The sequence below is a fragment of the Xenopus tropicalis genome, chromosome 5 (assembly GCF_000004195.4).
Source record: "Xenopus tropicalis strain Nigerian chromosome 5, UCB_Xtro_10.0, whole genome shotgun sequence".
In the NCBI taxonomy this organism is placed as follows: Eukaryota; Metazoa; Chordata; class Amphibia; order Anura; family Pipidae; genus Xenopus; species Xenopus tropicalis.
The window spans coordinates 108,401,061-108,408,335 of record NC_030681.2 but is presented as its reverse complement, the minus strand read 5'-3'; positions in this window follow the sequence as shown (position 1 = coordinate 108,408,335).

Sequence of the window (7,275 nt, the reverse complement as noted above, 5' to 3'; positions counted from 1 at the left end):
AGGCATTAGACTGTGGGTTCTATATTCAGTGTCGGACTGAAACCCCAGGGGCCCACCAGAAAACCTTACACCATGGGCCCACTCTCCAAACTATTATTCCTCCTTTCCTCACTCAACATCTTTATTCTCCTATTATTGTTAATTACATGCTAGCATCTATACTTCTTCCGCTTTGTTCCCATTCAGAAATAGGGACTGACCATGAAGTAGGCCAATTGGTTAGGAGCAGGAGGGCCCGCTGACACCTGGGCCCACTGGGAGTTTCCTGGTATCCTGATGGGCCAGTCCCACACTGTCTGTATTGTGCTCCAGGAGCGTTACATGTGATAATGTTGCTGCAGTTCTTTTTTCTTTTTGCTCTGTTTTTGAGGCAAAGTTTGCTTTGCATGTATCATCACGTCCCGACTGCCCGGGGTTAGCCTCAGCAAAAGGTGCCAACCCTATTTCTGCCCGTTCTGGGGTCAGGAAACAGCACTGTGCTTATTCTGGAGTGTGTTTTGAGGCATTGCATATAAAGTTGCTCTTGCATTTTGTGTTCTGGGACAATGACCATGAAGCTGTCACTCTGTATTTACTGCTATAGGCTTGATTTGTAAAGAATGGCCACAAAGATCTCTAGTACATCATTTGTGATAGGGCAGCCATTTGCAAATCTCCAAAAAGGATACAGAGCCTTATATATATGATGTACTTTATTATATAGTAATATCCAAAACACACAAATTGCAGTATATAAATTAATTACTAAATGCTGAAGAGTTGAAATATACAAGTTGTAAAAGTGACCATGGCACTGACCGCCCCCCCCCCCCGAATGTCCTTTCCTGAACGCACGCAAGTTAAACACGGCAGGGGAGGAACGGTCGGCAGAGGGAGCGCCGGCAAGGGTCGGGTCTGGGCCGCCAGGGCCCACCGGGATTTTTCCTGGTGGCCCGGTGGCCCAGTCTGACCCTGAGTGCCACATAGGCTGGAACATGCGCTGTAGAGTAAAAAAAAAAACAAAAAAAAAACAAAAAAAACAGCTTTTTGTCAAAGTATTATTTTTGAAAATGAACTTATGAGTTGTGTGCGTTTTTGTTTTTATGTGCTGTATGCCACTTCTTTTCATTACTTAGTCATGGGGGTTATTTAATAAAAGGCACTAAGTTTGACCTGGCACAGTAACCCATAGCAACCAATCAGTAGCATTTACTGATCACCTGTTTAAAATCAAACACCTTATTGAAGGCTGGTATTTTTCTCTAGAAAAGCTGGCAACCCTAACCCTAGTTTGTTCCAGTTTTGTCTCTCTAAGCCACCTTCCCCATCTAAAAAGAGGCTAGTGAGTAGTGATGAGCGAAATTTCTGCAGGCATCGATTCGCGGGTGCATAAATGGGCATGTAAAAAATTTGCTGTGGAAAAATTGTTGCACAAGTAAAATTTTAGCGAATTTTTCAGACTTTTTTTTCACTACCATTGAGCTGTAAGGAGACAAAGTAAAACACAGAGGAGCGATACATCTACACACAGCAGCAACAGGAGGGCAGCCATCAAGCAAAATGTATGTGAGGGTTGGCTAGGCCAAAGGATCAGGGCAGGGAGATACAGGAAAGAAGATCCGTGGCATGAGGATTATGTAAAGCATTGTCAACCCTGCCCACAAAAAAATTAAAATGACATAAAAATGAATTCAATTATGTCAGTTGCAGAATATCTCTATAAAAATAAAGCACATATAATTCCATATATGTTATAATAATAACCACTGCAGTTCAGGGACATAGCTGAGGAGTAACTACAGTGCAGAGACAGATACAAATGTACCTGCAGTGGTTTCTGCTTGGGATCATTTTGAGCAATTAGTGGGGTTAAAGGAGACATATCCTATAAAAATTATGAATGTACCAGGGAATTATACTCCTCTAGATATAGAAGGATTGTGCTTAAAAAGTTGTGTTTCTGACTGATTTATTGAGAAATTCCACCAAAACCCCACTAGCCCCGCCCATCTGTTCCACTTCCTGCTGGCTGAATTCTCTGGATGAGATGGGGAGCCGGCAGCCCTCCGTACCCTGCACTGTAGGATAGGAACCAATCAGCAGCTAGGCTGACCTGATAGGGAACTGAAGCCTGTCTGTGCTTGTGTGACTGCAGGGCTGTGATTGGCTCTCCCCCTCCTACTGTGCTTCTGGCAGGGACCATTAGGACACGCCCACTCTTCATTTCAAACTCGGACAGAGAAGTGATAGGATCTATAGGGAGCTCCAATAAAGGGGCCATTGTTACAGATAGGGTTAATGTTTAGCCCAGAGGGAAACCAGCACCGGATATTATTCATAATTGCCTACAAAATTAGCGTTTTTTCCCATTTATCCAATATGTCTCCTTTAAGAATATGAGTTCAGAGGCTGGTTTGTAAGGAAATTAAAAAAACTTCAAAACATTTTTCATTGCTTTTCTTCAACCATATATTGCATGTAAGGGGGGAAGTCAGTAATGTGCCATGATATCAAAATAGATTTAAATATTGTTGTTATATATCTGAATGAGATTCAATGCTGTTCTTTGGGTTCATAAAATAATTTGATTGAATACTGATTTTCAGACATCTGGTGCAGTGCTGTCCAACTTCTGCGGTGCCGAGGGCAGGAATTTCTCTAGCATACATGGTGGAGGGCCGCTAATGGAAGCCAGTTTTGACCACTCCCCTTTTTGAAACCACACCCACTTCAAACCACACCTATTTTATCACAATGGTGGTAGCACAGCAAAATCCCAAATGCTTGTTCCTTACTGTGGGGATATCAACCGTCATTCATATGTGAAAGAATTATATTATGTCATATTAAGATATACCCTTAAATTCCATATGCCTCCTCCTCCCCTGTGGATAGCAGAGCAACCCCCAGCACAATCCGAATATAGAGGAGAGCACCATAAAGCAGAATTCTGCTAAAATGCTATTTATTTCAGACCAAAAAACACAACATGTTTCGGGCAATGTGACGCCCTTTATCAAGTGTCACTTGATAAAGGGCGTCACATTGCCCGAAACATGTTGTGTTTTTTGGTCTGAAAAAATTGCAGAAAAAATTCTGCTTTATGGTGCTCTCCTCTATATTCGCATTGTATTGAAGGGCTCAGTGGTGTGCCTTGCGAGGATTGATGCATCAAGCCTGATCTAAGGGCTGTGCGGTTGAATACCTATTTGTTGACTTTTAGCAACCCCCAGCACATAATTACACACCTTAGGGACCATTTCATGGCTATTTCCAACTGCTAACAAACTCCCACAACAAACCCCTGCCAGGTTCACCTCCCACAAGCAGCATAGGGCAAGCAGAGTATGGCACACAGGCACTCTGCCTGTCCTATGCTGCCTGTGTGTGCCATACTCTGCCTGTGTGTGCCATACTCTGCCTGCCCTACCCTGCCTGTGTGTGCCATACTCTACCTGCCCTATGCTGCCTGTGTGTGCCATACTCTGCCTGTGTGTGCCATGCTCTGCCTGCCCTACCCTTCCTGTGTCTGCCATACCCTCCCTGCCCTATACTGCCTGTGTGTGCCATACTCTACCTGCCCTATGCTGGCTGTGTGTGCCATACTCTGCCTGCCCTTAGCTGCCTGTGTGTGCCATGCTCTGCCTGCCCTACCCTGCCTGTGTGTACCATACCCTCCCTGCCCTATGCTGTCTGTGTGTGACATACTCTGCCTACCCTATGCTCCCTGTGTGTGCCATACACACAGGCAGCATAGTCTAGGCAGTACCTACATAGGTACCTACAGTACCTATGTCTGAGGTGTGAACAGGTGAACAATGGGGGTGATTACAGCCTGAGCCTGAGGTGTGAACACTGCAGGGGGTGAACAATGCAGGGATTAAAAGGTGTGAACAACACAGGGGATTACATGTTTAAACAATACAGGAGGATTACAGTCTGAATCTGAGGTGAGAACCATGCAGGGGGCCAGTTAATCTCAGTACTGATACCATTTAAAGCTTACACAAAGGTAAGCCATCAAAGCAGCCAGACAGGTGGGGGGCCACACAGAGGGGGGGTCGGGCCGCCAGTTGGACAGCACTGATCTAGTGGAAAGATTGTGTGCTTATCCGCCCTACGCCTCATGTGGCATTAGCCTTAGTTGTTTTTGTTGTAACGTTGTAACAACAATTAAATATTTCATACTAACAACTGCTAGGAATTCTATAAACAATTACTTCACTGGTAGTAAAGGGTGGGTGCTGTTGAAAGGTAGCAAATCTATCCTTGGAACAATTTGTTTACAGTTAGGGTGAGGGCAGACAAAGCGTAAATCCGCTTCTCTCAGCCCTGCGTTTTGCTGCCTGGCAGAGAGAAGCGGATCCGCTTCCATACGCTGCTCTGTGTGCCTGCACTAAACCCTATGGCAGCAGCCCTAGTGAAGCAGATCGGATCGCGGTCGGCCTGGAAAACACGAAAGCGAACCCTTTCCAGGCCAACCGCGATCCGATCTGCTTCGCTCTGTGTGCTCACACTCGGGCTGATGCCATAGCTTTTAGTGCACACAGAGTGGTGTATGGAAGCGGATTCGCTTCTCTGCCTTCACCCTTAGATGTGGGACATTTTTAAACAATGTTGCAAAAGCCAGTCTCCTCCAGCAAGACTGTCAGTCTTGTGGCTTGTGTTACATTGTTTCAAATGCCAGAGCCACCAGGGCAGAGAATAGAAAAGGGCAAGCAGTGCTTTTAATAGCAATTATTAATATAAATAACTTAAAAACCATTACAAATTTGTAATAAATATATATTTCAAAGCTGCTTAGAATTATCTTTTCTTTTATTAGGCAAAAAAATATTTTTTGGGGTTGGCATGTCCTTGCAATACAATTTGCAAGTAATTATATATCCAGTAGAAAAGATTAAATTACACTATGAAATGATACCTAATTGTAACTTGTATATAAACATTTCTTTCCAGTAGATGGTGCCAAAAGTCTATATTTTTTATTATTAATCTTATCACATATGCATGGCCAGTACTCATTCAGAATTCCTGGCACTATCATAGCTGAACGCTGTGAGTGAATGTATGGAAGTAAGGGTCCTATTTATGATATTTTTTGTCTATTGATTTATATGCGTGCCAAGACACATTTTTAGCTAGTTCTAATACTTTTTTCAATACAATTGTAAAGACCCAAGAAGCAGCAACACTATTCACAAGGAAATTTAAAGTGTATACAGTATATATGTGAAGAACTTGTGATTTATTTTACATGACGAAACACAGTATAATACAATGTTTCGGTCCCACCTGGTGGTTAAACCTTGAGAAAAGTCCCCAGGTGGGACCAAAACATCAGATTATACTGTGTTTCACCATGTAAAATAAACCACAAGTTCTTACACATAATGAAGAAACACTCACCATTCTCCTTTATAAATATATTAAAGAATATAAAGACAATTACTACACTCACTTTTATTTGATTTATATAGATTTCCAATATTTCAATTTACTTTTAAATAAGCACTAAGCTTTATCTGCAGCTTGCTTGGTTAAAAATCCAAATTGTTCTACTTATTGAACACCTTAGGCACCAACTGTATAACTACTCTGCGCCAGGAAAAAAAATCTTTGGATGGGCCTGGCCCAGAGTAGCAAACTCTATCAGTCCCCTTCCAACACCCGCTATGTTGCGTTCCATCCTGCTTTCTAAAAACATTTTTAAGACTAAAGAAAGAGCACACGGACGTAAGACATTTTAATGTGTATTCCCGTTCATATAGTATTTTAAATTAAATAATATTATTTATGAGCCTATAAAACAAGAATTGTATCCGTAAATATAGCTCAAGTGGATGATATTGCTTTGTTATAAAAATCGTTTTTGTATTGTATATATGAATTTATGCAAACAGTTGATTATACTTGCCTTTTACCAAGTCTTCTAGCCATACTAGATTTATGCCAGAATAGGTACAAAAATAGTGAAGTGGGCTTAGTTAAGCCTTTCAAGCACTCTAAATCATTGCTATCCAGCTTGTTCTATGTTGTGGTCCCATTGTACAACATGCTGTACGTTTGTGGACAAGATTATAATAAAATGGTGATCTCATACAAAAGAAATGTGTGAAACTTAACAAGGGTGGTGTAAAAATCAGGCCATCTAACCACTGTAGTGCAGTGGACTGTGTCAGGAACTGTGTGCTGCATTTATAGTTATATTATAAAGATTACATACATCTATCCTCAACTTAATTTTTTTACAACTTCACTCTTTTCATCTAACCATACATCACCTGTGATAAGTGAAGTAATATATCTATTTCTCTATAAGGTATTTTCAAAATAACAGCTTAGAGGCTGATTTATTTCAGCTTTTATTTACCATATATACTGTATATAATTTCCTGTGGGTTAAAAGTTTACATATACCAAGGGGTCCATTTATCAATGTACGATTGGTTCCGATTACTCCGAGAACTTTTATAACTGTGTGTAATTTATGTGATTTTTTTTCAATAATTTCCGCAACTTTTTCTTACTATGCGACAATTAGGGGCTGATTTACTAACCCACGAATCCGACCCGAATTGGAAAAGTTCCGACTTGAAAACGAACATTTTGCGACTTTTTCGTATGTTTTGCGATTTTTTCGGATTCTGTACGAATTTTTCGTTACCAATACGATTTTTGCGTAAAAACGCGAGTTTTTCGTATCCATTACGAAAGTTGCGTAAAAAGTTGCGCATTTTTCGTAGCGTTAAAACTTACGCGAAAAATGCGCAACTTTTCGCGTAAGTTTTAACGCTACGCAAAATGCGCAACTTTTTACGCAACTTTCGTAATGGATAGGAAAACTCGCGTTTTTACGCAAAAATCGTATTGGATCCGAAAAATTCGTAAAGAATCTGAAAAAATCGCAAAGTACCGATCATTACGAAAAAAACGCTATCGGACTCCATTCGACCCGTTCGTGGGTAAGTAAATCAGCCCCTTAGTGTGACAATTTGCGCGACAATTCGTGAGACAAAATTGTATTTGTTGCAACAAGTATGAAAGTTTCAGAGTTCATTCAAGCTTCGGTATCGTGACTTTTTTTCGGGCAGGTTGGAGCTGCAGAGTGCTATTGAGTCCTAAAAGCATGCATTGAAGTTTCAACGTCAGAAAAGGTTTTACGCCGTTTACAATCGTCGGGATACAAAAATTTTGTGGCTTTCGGATCACCAATACGTTTACGATCTTTTTAATGTGAGAATTTCATACTTACGATTCGAAAGTCCTGAAATTTTCGCATTGAAACTAAAAGAA